General features: G+C 39.5%; 1 protein-coding gene across 1 annotated transcript in view; it reads right to left on the bottom strand.

The window, feature by feature from the left end:
- Window positions 1–5,513, bottom strand: part of LOC146316523 (alpha-1,3-mannosyl-glycoprotein 4-beta-N-acetylglucosaminyltransferase C-like) — a 43,421-nt gene extending 37,908 nt beyond the window's left edge. Inside the window, exon 1 of the mRNA XM_084734339.1 lies at window positions 5,425–5,513. The gene's annotated coding sequence lies outside the window, so the exon portion shown is untranslated. The remainder of the gene's footprint in view (window positions 1–5,424) is intronic.
- Between the last annotated feature and the right edge of the window lie 10,852 nt (window positions 5,514–16,365).

Raw genomic sequence — 16,365 nt, 5'->3', positions numbered from 1 at the left:
TCGGTTTGTGTCAAAGAAGAGGAGCATATCCCCACTAATTAGTGAAATAATCCCTGATCTGAGTCACCGTCATAAGCGCAGCACAGAGCATGTGTTGGGAATTTGACTCGTGTGCTCTTCATGGATCACCAAGTTGCTGATATGAATGGAGGATTGATAAGCTCCCATCTGATTGTCCTTCTGGCTCCAAATTGATGACACACTCAGAGATTACTGAACTGTTAAGCGCCTGATTTGGTTATTCCCCATTAAGTACCATGATATCATTGCTCATTATTTTTTATATGAATTTGTGTTGGTACATGTTAACAGATACATTATTTTGTGGGGATTCTTTCCTGGCACCTATGTACATCTTCTCGATGATTGTCATTATTATTAGTATTATTATTGTTAGTAGTAACTGTATTGTTGTATTGATGATAACATTATTAGTAGTAACACTGGTGCAATGCAAGCACTTTACTCAACTGTTTCAATCAATCATGCAATTAATCAACAGGAACTACATCAAAATCTCATTTTAGAACCTTGTTGTCCATGATAAATAAATCACCTTGTATCTTTGTAATTTTTAAGTACTTGTATGTATGTAAATATTTCCCTTTTCTGCTACTATATACTTGACAACATTTCAGTGGAAAACAGTATATATTATAATAATTAGAATAATTATATTACAGATTAAGATTTGACATACAAAACATGTTATCATCCCTTTAAAATGAGGCATTGTTATTAATTAAATTACCCACAAATATAGTAAGTATTAAGTAGTTAAATTAGCTTCACTATAACCAGCATTACACCTACATTAAAATGCTTTTTACATAGTCATGCAACATTAATAATATATAATAATAATAATATAATAATACATTAATGATAATAATAAGCATAACTGAAATGATAGAAGATAATTGTCATCAAAAAGGAATTTACACTGCTGCCAAAACAAAGAATGACTGTTCTCTGAAGGCTCATACATTCATACTGCTCTTCTTTTGGGATTGTCTTTCCATCAGGGATGGGGAACCAGAGATCTGAAGTGAATTTGTTTTACAGCCTGCCACACAACAGCTTTTCTGCATTTTCCTGTGTCTCTCATTATGTGAAAATGCAATTCTTTCACCCAAAAGGGAGCACAGGCTTGGTGCTTAATGACATGATGCCAGTCTGATGTATAAAAAAAAATCTCTGCAGGTCTTTGAAAACAACAGTCACTTGAGTTTGAGCAGGAGCTGCAGATGGATGGTGTGTTTTTCCTCTGACGCTGGGACTCGTCCACTCGTCCTCTTCCAGCCCCACATGACTTTGTCATAATTACTTTTGCCAACAGAGGTGAAAGTGGATATTTGAATCATTAGACACGGACACTCAGCTCACCTCTTCTCATATCTGATATCATCATATATCATCATTTGATATAGTCTCTAAAAGTTAACCTTCAGTGTGGAGGTGGATCATATCATAGAAATTACTGTGTCTTCTGGTGGGAACCCATTCACAATGTCTAAAGGCCAGGGATATCAACTGTGACAATATAATAACTGAAGGTTATTATTTGATTATATCACAACATTATAAGTAGATGCCTTTTTGGGATCAGATTAGTGCTGACAACTGCAAATAGCTGCCTTTTCTGTCTGTTAAGCAGCTTAGCACTATGACATCTCCGTTAAATGACAAAGTTGCTGTTTTCCAATCCAGAACTTGTAGAAGTGATGTTTCCCCTGATTTGTATTTCTACACAAAACAACATCACAGAGACCACTCTGCTGTGGCTCCTCACTGGTATTAAATGTGACTGTCATTTAGGCCTTTAAAAAACAGGAAAAATGCTGTTTTACAGGATGCTAAAAGCACACTCAAACATATCTATATATTCCAGCCATAATAAGAGGGTTGCAAACCATATGTTCCATCAGGCTTTATTGAATATTCTTGGCTACATCTATGCCACCAGCAGGGAAAAAAACACTCAATAAGACCTGATGGCAAGCATAGTTTGTGATCTTTTTTTCAATAGAGGACATAAAGACATGTCTGATTGGACAGTGAGAATTTATTATCAGTTTTGAAGACCTTTTGATTGGCCCCATTAGGCTGTTTTCAGTAAGAAGTTGCAGCAGCAGAGTGATTTTTCTCGCTTTCACAAGGTTCAGGTGTCTTCAACATTAACCACGTGTCTGTTCCTCTCTGCATTTGCATCGGCTCTTCACAGATTGAAACACCCTCAACAATAAACCTCTTTTTTGTTCATCTTTTCTGATGACTTCAAGACAAAGTAAGAAACCTGGATTCATTTTGCCTGCAAAAGAAATCATGTAGTGTTTTACTTGAGCAATAAATTAGGATCTTCTTTTTTAAATAATCAACATAAACCGTCACTTGTGGCCACAAAAAGTTATTCTGTGGCCACCACATATTCCTTAAAAAAGTTTTATCACCATTCTCTGAGCCTTCACCAACACAAAGTTATAGTTCCACATATGTGCTGATTTCTTTGTGCTTTTTAGTCAATATTCTACAAAACATTACCAGTACTCAAGGCAACAAGCGACCGATACGATACGTGTGGTCTACTGAAGTCTGGGCTTACTTGGCCTGCTGAAACTGCTAATGCAATCCTTACACAAGAACCAGAATCAACGGCTAGCTGGGAATCTAGCTCTAATAGGAATCATCACAACACAAATCATGGGGAAAATGGACATATCGTGTGTCACAGTTAGGGCTGAGTATCAGTACTCAATACATTTAAGGTATTGATTGAAAAAATCAAGTGCCAAGTAGTATTAATACTGCTTCAGTCAAACAATACCTGCATTAAATCTTTTGGTACCCCCATCTAGAAGAAAAAAATACTATGTATATGCCTTTGCATGCAGCCAATCACTGCAAGAACCTTCAAAAAAGGTACTGAAATAAATACTCTACTGGTATCGGTATCTCTTTAAAGGTAATGGTATTGGTGCTGGTATCGTAATCTTTTTAATGATACAAAGCCCTAGTCATGGTTAAGGAAGGCTGTGTTAAGTTTGATCAAATTGCCTTTTCTACATTGTTTTGGACCAGAGAAAATGCGCTTTGGCAGCCTAATTTAAAGGTTCTGTGGCATGTGGGGAAAGGATCTAACCCTGCTAGATAACAGGACTTTGAAATTTACTCAATCATGACAAAAGGATATACAAGTACCACCATACAAGCACCTAAAAATGATCCACATTTCTGTCGTAGTTTTGTCATTTTATCACTTCACTCTTTGTTGGTCCTTTTTTTCCCACAAAATGTTCAAATGTCCTTGAGCAAATATCCTACAAACAATTCAGAGAACTTTGAGCAGTACTTCAGAAGAGAAAAAGATAATGATGAAAGAAATAACTCTCCAGAATGGGTGCCTCTATGGGCTATCCGCAGAGAATATGGCTGAACTTGAGCTTAGAAAAATGCAAAAAGAAACTAGAAATGTAGGACTGCTGCAAAAATATATCCTGCTTCAGAACTGTGAGGCTGGCACCTTGACCTGTGCTATTTGATGAAAGCTGTAATGTAATTCACACTCAGATATGTATTTACAGTAGTATGAGTGGCCGGTCAGTCATGTCTTGCTTCACATTGAACTACACAGCACCAGCAGTTTTGGCTTCGACAAGAGAAATCGGGAGGATTATGTGCTCCGCCTGCCAACACAGTCTTTTGATCAGAGGCCAGGTAATATCAGGCAATCTACATTAATCCTACCATCTCTATCTCCTCTTAGTTCCTGTTCTCCTCTCGGTCTCCCTTCTTACCAGGTTGTTATCAGTCTGAGGGATAATTAAGCCTTGTGGGAGTGCTGTAGGCTTTCCTCTTCTAAGTTGTCAAAAGTTAGAGGGAGGCAGATCAAACGCCTTTGAAACACAAGAGAAAATAAAAAGCTAATCTACCAAAGACAACAGACGTATTGCTGGAGATGTGTTGCTCTCCTCTGACTCTCGTCTTGCACGGCGGGATCAAAGTTCACTCGAACTCTGGGCAGAGTTTGAAATCGTGGCCTTCTCAAAAAAAATGAACAACAAGCAGGAAGACACATCAGAGTTTGATACTTTGACCTCTAAAAGAAAGTTGGTTCCATAAGTCAGAGTTTTAATTTACAATATCAGACAAAAATTAAAACAGGCTTGAATCAAAGACGTGCTCAAGATTCCTTTTGTCTTATTTTTGCTGTTGTGGCTGTCAGCAACCTTTACTCTTGAAAGAGCTCCTTAGTTGTGACCATTACATTATGTATGCATTCTGTAGAGATATAGGGATCTGATGGATCTGACTGACAGCTGAATTATACTAGATTGGATTTTCTTTACAGTCAGTATGAAGCAATGTGTCGTGGTCAACCCAGATCAACCTAACACCATGTTAGCATGCCTTGGCAGGCCAAATGCCCATGCTAGTTTCATTCTAGCTTATGACATGACTTCCTGGCTATGTTCTTGAACACACTTCATTCAGGTTGTGTTGGGTTTTCAAGCAACAAGCAGCTGCAGCTGATAGAAGCCACCTTATTTTGACCTATTTCCAGGTTAGAGCACCATCCCCATAAAATTTCTGCTCATGTTCCTGCCTGGAATCCACAAATTTCAGCAGCAACACTATATTTCCCCCCCTCAGTAGCATAAATTCAAATGCACTGATGTTAGGAGGTTCTCCCCTTTATCGAAGTTAAAATAGCCAGAGATGTTTATCAAAGAACTGCCTGTGATTTTTCCTGCTCAGAGACGCAGTTTGGAGTTGAACACATGCTGTCCTGATCCTGGAGCAGCTGTTTAGATGAATGTTTAATGCACACGAACGTTGGGGTCTCTCCACAGCAGATCGGTGTACCAAACCATGGGAAACTTTTGAATTGCTGAAGTTGCTGTCATTTAGAATTAGTGAGCTCTACTAAGTAATTAATGCCATGAACTTAACACAAGTGATTTGTCTAATTTTACAAGAAATCTGAGGGGACTTGGACTTTTGTTTATGTTCTCTGTAACATTCCTCTTAGGGAGTAATTTTGAACGAAGTGTTTGGTCTTTTTACCTCAGTTTGAAAGAATAAATAAATCTCTGCTGCTCTTTCTTCCCAATTATTCTGATGCCTAAATCACCATCTCAACACAAGGAGTGTTTATAGATTTTGCATACAATTAAAGCTAAAAACTGTCACACTTGGATGAAATGTTTACACAGACTGACAAGTGGCACTACTGTTGTTCTGGTGACGTGTGTGTGTGTGTGTGTGTGTGTGTGTGTGTGTGTGTGTGTGTGTGTGTATGTGGCAACAAGTAAAACATGCCATCACAGCTAATTCGACAAAAATGTGAGAAAATATGAATACATTATCACTTTAAAAATAGTCCTGGACAACAAACTACAATCTCTGAGAATCTTAAACTCTTACCTGCCTGCTGATGTGGTCAGGTTGTGTGTATTTTGTGGGAGGCTTCTGTGGACTGGCATGGATCCTTAATCCTAAACTGAGACAGTCTGAAAAAGACACAGAAGGAGTAAGAAAACACAATATATGCTGACGCATTTTGTTTTATAACTCAAAAGACTGTAATGCAATTTCACCCACACACCCTCTAATGAACTGTCTGGCCATTTGATGCATCAGACTCTCATAAACAGAGCCTCCTCCAATGAAAGGAAGTGCTCTTCTCTAAAAACACTACATCTGTCTTTAGACAGAGAAATATGGGCTCATTATCGACCATCTCCAAACCAGTGCTCGCTTATTAATTCCTAATTTGAGCCACTTTACATCATCTAAAACCATGCACATTTGTATGTTTGTGCTTGAAATTCAAAACTCTTAAAAAATGTTATAGTATAGTGTGTCTTCCATAGGTGCATTTTACCGTTTTATATGCTGAGAAATTGCTTCTCCCACATATAGACCAGGCTGATAACCAGAGCCTGGAGGTATTTTTTTTTGGGAGGTATTTCTACTTTTATATGTAGTATTTTTTCAAGTCTGTAATTTTAGTTGTACTTATTCTTATACTATGTAATCTACTTAGTTACTTTTGAAATTATAATTAAGTACTGATCAGGCCTACAATTTTTCTGCATTCAAGGCTATCTGATCACAAACAGGCAGATGAAAACTATCATATACTGATGGGGAAAAAATGCTCCAACTAATACTGAGTTATTTTTTGAAGAACACTTTCTACTTTCATGTGAGTATTTATTTAATGACTGTACTTTCAGTTGTCACTGACTAATATTTCAGTAATGTAACAGTGCTTGTACTTGAGTACAAATTCCCAGTACTCTTTCCACCACTGACAGAAAAACTAATAATCCCAAAGACCAGACAGGGGCCATAATCAAAGCAATATTATTGGAGGGGAAACAAAAAATAGAAAGGGTAAAGTTGATTAAACAAACACAAAATTTGCACACATTAGTACACAGAAATTCACTATACAGATGAACGTCTACTTATGTCAAACTTATCTCAGCCACAACAGACTGTGAAATATTTTCCATGTAGCTCCTAAAATCAGACCAGCATTTATCAGACAGGTGTTGTTTTCTTTTAAGACTGAACATATTTTTTCTGAAGCCATGCAAGAGGATTTTTCTTTAAGCCACATGGAGACAGGGGGAAGATCTGCACTTTTCCATATCAAAGCAATACATTTATTATCTGCAATCATGGCCAGCACACATGGCTAATTGCACTAACACACACTTCTTCTGTAATTCAATACGACTACTCTGTAAAGTGTCTAATTCCCCTTTTTGTGACAAAGTTAGAGGATTCTTAAGACAAACAATGAAATAACAAGTTGCTCAGGAAGTGTCAACACCAAGCAACCTGCGTCAAATCTCAAACTAATTTGCCAAATGCAGCATCTGTTTATGGAGCCAAAGTCACGCTTGGATTTCAACTTGGATTTGATGCACCTAACATGTTATGCTGCGTGTTCTGTTCACTCTCAGTACAAGATGCTAAATTGCAGGAGTGAGAGAGAGTCTGGTTGTTGCGAGGCTGCAGCCTTGATTAAAAACAAAATTCTGGTGTGAGCAGATGGCTGTGTAGACTTTGCTTGCTTGTTTAAAAGTAGGCAGTCCACCCACCTTCCACATTTTTCACACTTTATTTTGTCGAAGAGAAAGCAGAAAAGGGGACAGACTGTCGTAGGCCAAGAAAATAGGAAAACACACTCTCCATTGTTCCAATGTGGATAGATATTTTTGAGTTAGGTGGTTGTTTTTGGCTATTGTTAAATCAAAATTGACCTTTGAATGTTGTTTTATACTTGTTTTTTGTGCTGTGTTAGAGATGAAAAACATCCCTAAGTACATAATGCTTTTGCCAGATGGAAGGTAAATTTATTGATATTAAATGACTCAGATTTGAATAATGATTTGTCTGGAGGTTTACTCTCAACAAAGTTGATCAGTACTCAATGTGCAGCCCTGTCTCCTCAATTAAGAGTATATCTCAGTAATTTGTTTTTGTGAGAGACACATAACTGCTGCCTGATATTTCATTACTGGCAACATTTATTCCACTACAGAAACACAAACATTGTACAGAACAGAAGCTGAATAAGAGCTGGTCGAGGTGGAGGATGAGTGTGCAAAGAGCAAAGGACATAAAAAAAAATTCATACATTTCCCTGCAGACACATTTTAAAGTCTCTAAAAATACTCTGCAGTGATTAATATTTTCTTTAAAGGAGCAAAATGTGGCAGTTGCATGCACAAAAATGAGTACTGCTGTCCAATTAGTGAGTTTGAGCCAAGGACAGTATATTAAATAGGATGAAATCTTATTTAATATACAATCTATGGTTGAAGCAAGTTGTTTCCCCCTCCTCCTCAGGCATAGGGAAGCTCAGGCAGGCTGCAGGAACACTACTAGAGCTCAAGTTGAGTACAACCTTGTAATTTGACAATAACAAGTGACGAGTCCTACACTGTAAGTTGATCAGCTGTTTATAACTGTCAGTGTAAAGTTAAGCCAATTATCCTGAAAACAAAATCCCACTGCTCTGAAAATACACACTGGACTTTGAGTTCAGTGACTGCCTGTCTCACTACCTGCCAGACTCCATTAACATATTATTCAGTTGAACTGTAATATAACCGTAATATAAACCGAACCATAATGTAATCATCTATGCCTCCTATAAGATTATTAACAATTTCCTACAACTCATAAACAGACACTTACATAGCGAGTATTTCAACTTAACATGTTAAAATGTTTGGCCACATAAAATGTTAAAAAAAATCACCCTGAAAAAGGGGCTTAATGCACATCTACTCTTTTAGTGCATTCACATGCTGTCACATTTTCTGAGTTGGGAAGTCATTTTCCGTTCACTGGTGTGTTCATGAGCAATACATCATATGAAATATGTGAAATAATGAAAGGTTATCAACCAAACATTTACTTTCTTCCACCTTGCTTTTGCATGTATGACATCAACAGACAACCCCGCAACTCGTGTGTGAAAATCTTCTCAGACTTTCCGAGTTGTTGTTCTGATTTGAGGGGTCAGCCACATGAATTTTCCCAGTCAGAAGGTAATTTTTCCCATTATTCAGACACCACAAGAATGAAGGTTTTTTCCCACATTGAGAAATTCTGGATCTGGCATTGCACCCCGCACAACATCGCTACTTGCACTGGGTTGACCAGTGAAAGAGAAGAGTGCATTAAGATGACCAGCATTAGAGAAAACATCAGAGAGATTTAGCCATGCATGTTTGAGTCTCAGTCAAACCTAGACTCAGATGAGGAATTTGCTGTGCACCAAAATCAGTGACTTGCAGATGTATCAGAATGTGAGTGTAGTTAGCATCTTTTGTTTGTCCATGTTTGTTAGATCATTCCCTTGTAACTGTCAGTGGCTGACAGAGTTAATGCTAAGTGTCACTCTCTAAAGTCCGATCTGCACTGGATTGGCTTTCAAATTTGTTACATAGCAAATCTAATTTGCTTGGGGTACATTTGAATCTCAGATTTTAGGGTACCTTCAGTAGAGGAATGTGGAAACACCTCTCTGGTGACAAATTTTGCACAGAGACAAGTAAGACATAGCAGGAGAAAAACACATTTTTGAGTGGAGGGGATCTTTTTGGTTAGGTCTGGAAACGACTGTGGTTAAATATTGAAAAAGTAAACACATCCTGCCTTGTGCTTCAAATCAGTTTGGACATTTTTAATATTTAAAGAACAACTTGACATGGACTGAAAATCTTGTTTTTGCTAACCTCCAGGGGTCTGACCTCTCACCTTACTGCAGTGATGTAGGTGTGTACAACAGGCTTGTGTCCGTACACCGAGACATCACTGTTGAGTGTAGTTACATGTGCTGCAAAGTACAAGATTTGAAAATACAAAGGGACGGATGGATCTAGAAGCACAAAACAAATCTTGAGAGCCAGACTCCTGCTCACAATGCAGAGTTTAGACACACAAGAGGATTTTGCGCCCCCAGATTTGAGAGGGTAACACTGCTTCTTTTACTGACAGTCATCAAAGTTTGTGGTCTATGGAGAAAACATTCAAAGCAGATTTTAAGGTGAGTGCACATTAAACCACGACCGCACACTCAAAATGAGTTTTGTTCTTAAGAACTGTCCCTGTGTGCTCTGAAATGTTTATTTCTCCAATTGAGTTTTGTGCTTGCTCGATAGTTTTGACATCAACAAAATGATACTGAATTGCGAACATATCTGCCTCAGCACAAGTTGTTAAATTTGTTTACACGCTGCATTGCTTTGTCCTCACATTGTTTCTGCCTGTTTATTGATCCTCGAGTGTGAACTATTTCACCCCGCTGCGCTACTGAAACTTTAATAAGATGTCTTGAATTTAAAGGAAGGTGGTTAAGGTTGTGAAAAGTCCAAGGCAGCACACATGGAGCAAGAAAAACATCCGTAAACTGAATCTAAAAACAAGTCAGGGAAGCTTTCGCTTTCCACAAAGCACAAGGATGAGGTCAGTCCAGGTAAAAGCTGTGTTCCGTCATTGATTCCTTGAATAAAATCTATACCAATCACAACAGAGAGGAGATGCAGGTAAAGAGAAGCAGCCAAATCAATGAAAAGGATTTTTAAGCCACAGGATAACAGGGATGTGGAGAGAGGGGCTGAAGATCAATATGAGGGAGATGACCCTAATATTTTCCACATTCAATCAAGGCCTGCGTTGAGGACTGTTTTGTGGGCCAGCCAACAAAGATAAAAATATCCTCTGGAGTTGTCCTTTACAGAGAGAGAGTAATGGAGGTCCTCGTTGACGGTAAATCCAGCCCGCAATAAATGTAATTTCTAATTTTAAGAGGTCCATTAATTCTTGTCCAGCACCTCTGCCAGTAGTAGTTTTGATGGGGGTCACGAGAAGAGCTAACATTAATAACAACTGCCATATTACAACTGGATGTGGCTGGCGACAGCGTCCCATTTGACAGTGTCCTCTCAGAAATAACATATGATGCCATTAGGCGCCATTATAGGTCAAACCCCACACAAACACACCCGGACTGACGGGGAGCAACAGTAAATCACTCTAATCCAAGTGTGAGATGAAGGCAGGTTATTCCCACGTCGCTGAGGGGACGGGGGATTTGTGTCACAAGCTGAGCTGCAGTTTACCAGCTTGAGTCATGATGAAAGCTGTGATAGAGCTCAGCTGTCATTCAGGAGGGCTGAGCCACAAATCTTTGATCACCTGCCTCCAAAATAAAAAGCCACTGGCCGCACGCTTTAGCCAGCGTGGACTTGATGGGATGCCTGAGGAAGGATCCCGCTCTTGTGCCGGTGTGGTTTTTCCATCTCACACAGAATCCAGATGCACACATTTTTAAATCAGCTGTGTTATGAAACAAAAAAAAAAACAAAAAACAAGCAAATGCAGTGTAAAATCTGACAAGCAGCCAGGGCTTATTTGTGCAGGATTATCTCTTTTCTTTCTCTGCTCTCGAATAGATCGGGATGATCATCGCTGATGCTGCTCCCCTTTTGGTCCCTCAAGCAGAGATTTGACTCATCTCCCTCTCATCCTCTTCCAACCCTCTGTCCCACTGAGACCGCCTGTCAATACAGAGACGCTAAACACTGCTCCGACTGTCAGAGGAACTGCAGCATGCTTCTCAGACTTTACATAGTGTACAGCCTGCATGAGCACAAACTATCTTCCCACTGAGAGGAGAGGATGAAGTCTATTAGAGGGGTGTGTTGGGGAAAGGAGGGGGAGAGAAAAAATTGACCCAAACTCTGCAGAAGTTGTTTGTTCTTCTTCACAGAAGACAGAAGAGCACAAGCAGATAAAACAGTGAAAATGACACCGAGAGAGAGATGCAGAGCGAGCTTACCTGCCCACGGCGCAGACACACAAACAGATCTGTGGCGTTACGCTGCCGCTCCGCGCCGCTCCACTCACCTAAATCACTTCCATGACTCACGCAGAGGGAAGATAACCGGCTCTCAGGAAAAGTGGAGTAAACACTCGTTGCAAAGGCAGGCAGGGCACTCACTCTCGCTGCAGCTCTGCTATCTCTCATCCTCGTTTCTCCTCCTCTGTCTCTTTCTTTGCTTTGATCTCTCCCTCTCTCTCTCTCTATCCAGTGGTGCCCCCCTCTCTCTCCATCTCTGCCACCCCCTCACTCTCTACCACAAGGTGTCACAAACAGTGTGTCTGCACCCACCGCCTCTTATTGGCTCTCACTTCTCTCTCTTCCTCTCTCCCTACCCCCCAAACACCCTCCGCACCACCTCTCCCTCACTCACTCTCTCTCTCTCGCTCTCTTCAGATTGTCTGCCTTAAAGAGGAAATGCATCACACTACAGCTGCACAACTCACAGTGCGTCCACACTCAGGACAGCTACATTTAAAAACACTAATCATGTGCACAAAATAATGCATTAACTGCTTTTGTTCAGGTCCATTTTGGACAGATCAACAGTATCAACCTGGTTAAATCTGTTCTTCTTCCTCAGCAAAACTATTGATCACAGTTAAAGGCATAACATGCAACATTCCTTTAAAACCCAGTATAGACTCCACCTTTCTATCATCACTTACGGATTAAAAGTGCCTGATGTTGTCTGTATCTAGAGACCCTGCAGAAGCTGTTTGCCTGTGATTATCATAATTTTTCTGTGTTTTACTAACCCAGAATGTCTGTATTTGATGTCCTAGGAATGAGACTCAACAATCAATAATATTTCCAGCACCTTTACAAATAGCTTGGATAAGTCATACTGATTCTACCTTTAAAATCTGCATGGGAGGAGGTGGAGAGACACAGGTCCATTATTAAAGGTAGAATCAGTAGGATTTGTCCAAGCTGTTCGTAAAAGCACCACAAAGATACCAGGACATCAAATGCCTTCGTGTTGTGTAGGTGAAGTGTCCCAAGCACAGCAAAATGAGGAGAATATAATAAAACACAGGCAGAGAGCTGCTGGGTCCCTGCAGATACAGACACCACTACACACATCTAGTTGGTCATAAGTGATAACTGAAAGCTATTCAAGTCAAGTCAAATTTTTATTTATATAGTCTAATATCACGTCCCAGTTTGCCTCAGGGGGCTTTACAGTATGCTTCTTGTGCATTTGTTTGTGTTGTCAATCAATGGTGATTTGATTGTGGGTTATACTGTGTATCCCACCTTCTAACCACTTATTTAGTCAAGTTTCACTAATCAAAAACAAATGCATGAGCAAATTAATCAGCAATAAACTTAAACTATTTGTGATCTGCGTGTAAGCAGAGTTGGCAGATTACTGTCGTCTACTATTTCATGACCTCAACACTGACTGACCAAAACAAACATAAATAAATACAGATCAATCAGAATACCTGTCACTGCCTCCTTTACTGCCACAAAGCCCTCGATGGTGTCTGTTTATATCATCTTTGTTTTTCCCCATTCACAGTAACAGTGTTATACATAAATGTGCTATTAGAGCAGTGTTCATTGAACATCCTCATACTCTTTGTGAACTGTGAACTGAGCAGATCAGTTTGCAATTATTGAACATGAATGTGAGCGACATTCACTCCTGAGAGAGATAACAGTGCTCACATTGTCAGCTGATTAAAATGAAGTGTGATCGTAGCAGAAAGAGAGGCGGAGTGTGAAAAATATAGACAGAAATGTCAGCGTGGTGTAAAAACTTTGGTTGATCATGCAGCCTGAAGTGCATGAACTACAATGAAGTGTGGAGATTGTGTTACAGTGCAAAACAGCCCGGAAAAATCGAAGTTATATTTGCTCTTCTCCGCTGTCTTGTCTCCCTCTTGATCTCTTTACAGTTCTCATGTATTATGGGGCGTTCAATTTGCACTCCAGCTCTTTCTAAGTGTAAACCTGCACAACACTACACACTAAAACTTGCGGCAGGCACTACTGATTATCTTGTGATGGGACCACACCAGCTGCAACACCTGTAAAGTCACTGACGTTCCCATCTATAAGTACAGTAGTCAGTATGTGCTTACATGAGTACTCAGAACTCCCATCACACACCCATCTTTGAGCTCATCCTTCAATTTAATGTCAACTACACTCCTGTAAGGTTTTGTGACTGCATCTTACATGGTTGTGACAAAATCTGTGCAAAGACTTGACAAACTTGGGCTGAAACCTTATGGTTGTTTGGCCGATTGGTTCGCTGTTTTGCTTTTGTTCAACCAAATTCTCATGGGTCGGACAGTTGCTTGTGTTACTTTCATCATTGTCAGCAGTCAGGACAGACATCGGCAGAAGTCATGTATTTTATTTCTGACTGAGAGGCACTGAACATTTACTGGTTCCCAAGTAATTGATACCATGTCTAAGTACCAACACAAATCACATCGTCCCACAGCTCCAGAGGACAGAGGAGCTGAGAGGATAAAATGGTTATTTATGTTGACAACATGTGTGATTTCACTCAGCCCGACTGCTTTCTTAATGAGTACCTGCTAGTGACATTTCAAGCTCACTGATGGATAAATACCAGCAGTTTGTGACCTGACTTCAGACTTGAAGTTTTGCCATGTTTTATGTTGTTTATTTTGCAGGTTATCCTGTTGAACTTGGCACTGCTAATGTGGCTATTCCTAGTGGCTGGGGTGATTTTGAACTAATGTTGTAATATTGAGAAACAGTCAAGAGAAACTGTGTGAACATCAAGCCTGGTTTGAAGCCAACAAGATAACGACAGTTGTCGGGTGGATGCTGTAAATGTCTTTTTTTCATGCTGCTTTTTGTGGGAGTTTATACTGCAGCGTGAGTCTTATTAGCTGTGATGTTGTACGGAAGCCAGTTGGTTGTGCTGAGTGATCCACGTTGCTGCTGTGTGTGTTTGTGTTGCTGCTGTAATGCTAATTTACTTGATACACATGTGACTTTACAGTAACGATACAGCTACATGTGTGAGAACAAAGAAATGCTTGGCAGCACTGTGTTTGTTCCCCCGCCGACCAATCGATCGATTGAGGATTAGGTAGAATTTCAGTTGACCAAGATTTTCTTTGGTTGACTACAGCTATAAAACAACACCTGGGAGACACACACAGACTCACAAGGTGAAAACAATACCGTCCACGCTGTCGCGGCTGGTTAATATATTTTAAAGAAGTTCAGGGAATTTCAGATGCTTTGAGGGAATGGACAGTTACAAATCCCACCAGTGGCAGCCATTAACTTCATTAAATTAGGTATTTAAATCCTGACACTCCTTCAGATGAGATGAGAGATAAGGGGAAATCAACATACACAGAGGCTCTGCAAATCATCAAATTTATAAAGGTTGAGTCCTGTGATGACCCTATTAATGCAATGTTGTTATTTAATGTTTTACACTCAACTCAACTTCTACTTCTCCTCCTTTACTTATCAGACACATACTATACATTTATACTGTCAGTTTGTGATAGACTGATTTATCAGTCAGTTGATTAAATCTAATCTAAAACCACTGTGGGCTAGTGCTAAATATATAGTAATGTACAGAATAATGTAGGTGAATGTCATTACTTCTAAAATGCTGTGTCCCGCTCCCTCTTAAAGGACTAGTGTGTAGAATTTGTGGCATCTAGCTGTGAGCTTAAAGATTGCAAACACCTCGTCTCACTCTCCTCTTTCAAGTGACCAGGAGAACCTATGGTTGCAAAATTAAGAAAGGCGAAATCCAGAACCACTGTTTGGTTTGTGCATTCTGGGGTACTGCAGAAAAATGACGGTGCAACATGGAGGACTCTATGGAAGAAGACCTGCTGCCTCTGTAGATTAGGGCTGCATGGCATACCAAAAGTCTGGTATTTTTTTTTCAATACTTCAATGGTCAGTCTGTGTGTGCTTGCACAGAGACTGAATCAAACTTCTGCCTCATGCAGCACCGAGTGTCTGTGTCTGAATTCAGTGCAGCCTCTGACCTAGCAGCGCACTCAGCACACTCTGTTATTTTCCTCCAGTCTCTCTTCTTTTCCCTCTCTCCATGTACGTCTGTGCCTTCACAAAGCAAAGTACATCAGATCAGAACAGAATCCACTGTGGTGTTTATCCGTTGAGAAGCTCTACACTCTATTAAGTGCAAGTTATGTGGGGGTCTCATTTTGGTGCTTTTTAAAACATTAAACGGCTTAAGAGCATAGGGCACTAGCTACAGGTCACTTCTAAACTACGGTGGCTCTGTATGGTCAGACAGAAAGGGCAGTAAAAAAGGACACTGACAACAACTGTAAAAACTGTAATATAAGGCAACATAACAGTGCCCAGATTGAACATAATGGCCTTGAATAAAAAACAAACAAACAAACAAACAAAAAAACCTGGGACTGGGTTGCTAAAGTAATATTTTCTTGGAAATGGTCTGTTGATTTGTAGTTATAGAATAATTCATGGGCATTGTGCAGGGCAGGTCTATAATATATCATGTATTAACGTAATAAATATAACCACAGAGAAGCAATTTGTTCTCAAAAAGTGTATGAAATTAAAATGACGTAGTTCAGATTTCACTGTAAATGTATTTTGTTCACTCTGTGGGTGTTATGATTTTGTAGCAGCGTGCTGTAAAACCAGGATTAATGTCCCCAGTAGACGTTCTGTTTATTATCTGTGAGATATCAAGTATCTAACTTATATTGTTTCAGTCTCAAGTATTGTTTTGGTATCAAGTATTGTGATACTAAATTGGGTTTTGATATCAAAGTCAGTTTTGGTATTGTGATATTCTGATAGTCTATACCTGTAAATACCTGTAAATAATACATACTGGACCTTAAAATTTCAGCCATGTGCAGCATAACCCTTTATATTTGTCTATTTCATTAATTAACAAACATTCCATAAAAAAAAACATGTTACTGGCCAAG

This window comes from Lutjanus erythropterus, chromosome 13, assembly GCF_056507025.1.
Source record: "Lutjanus erythropterus isolate fLutEry1 chromosome 13, fLutEry1.hap2, whole genome shotgun sequence".
NCBI lineage: Eukaryota > Metazoa > Chordata > Actinopteri > Lutjaniformes > Lutjanidae > Lutjanus > Lutjanus erythropterus.
Note: the sequence above shows the minus strand (reverse complement) of the source record. Positions and strands in the feature narration are given on the sequence as shown.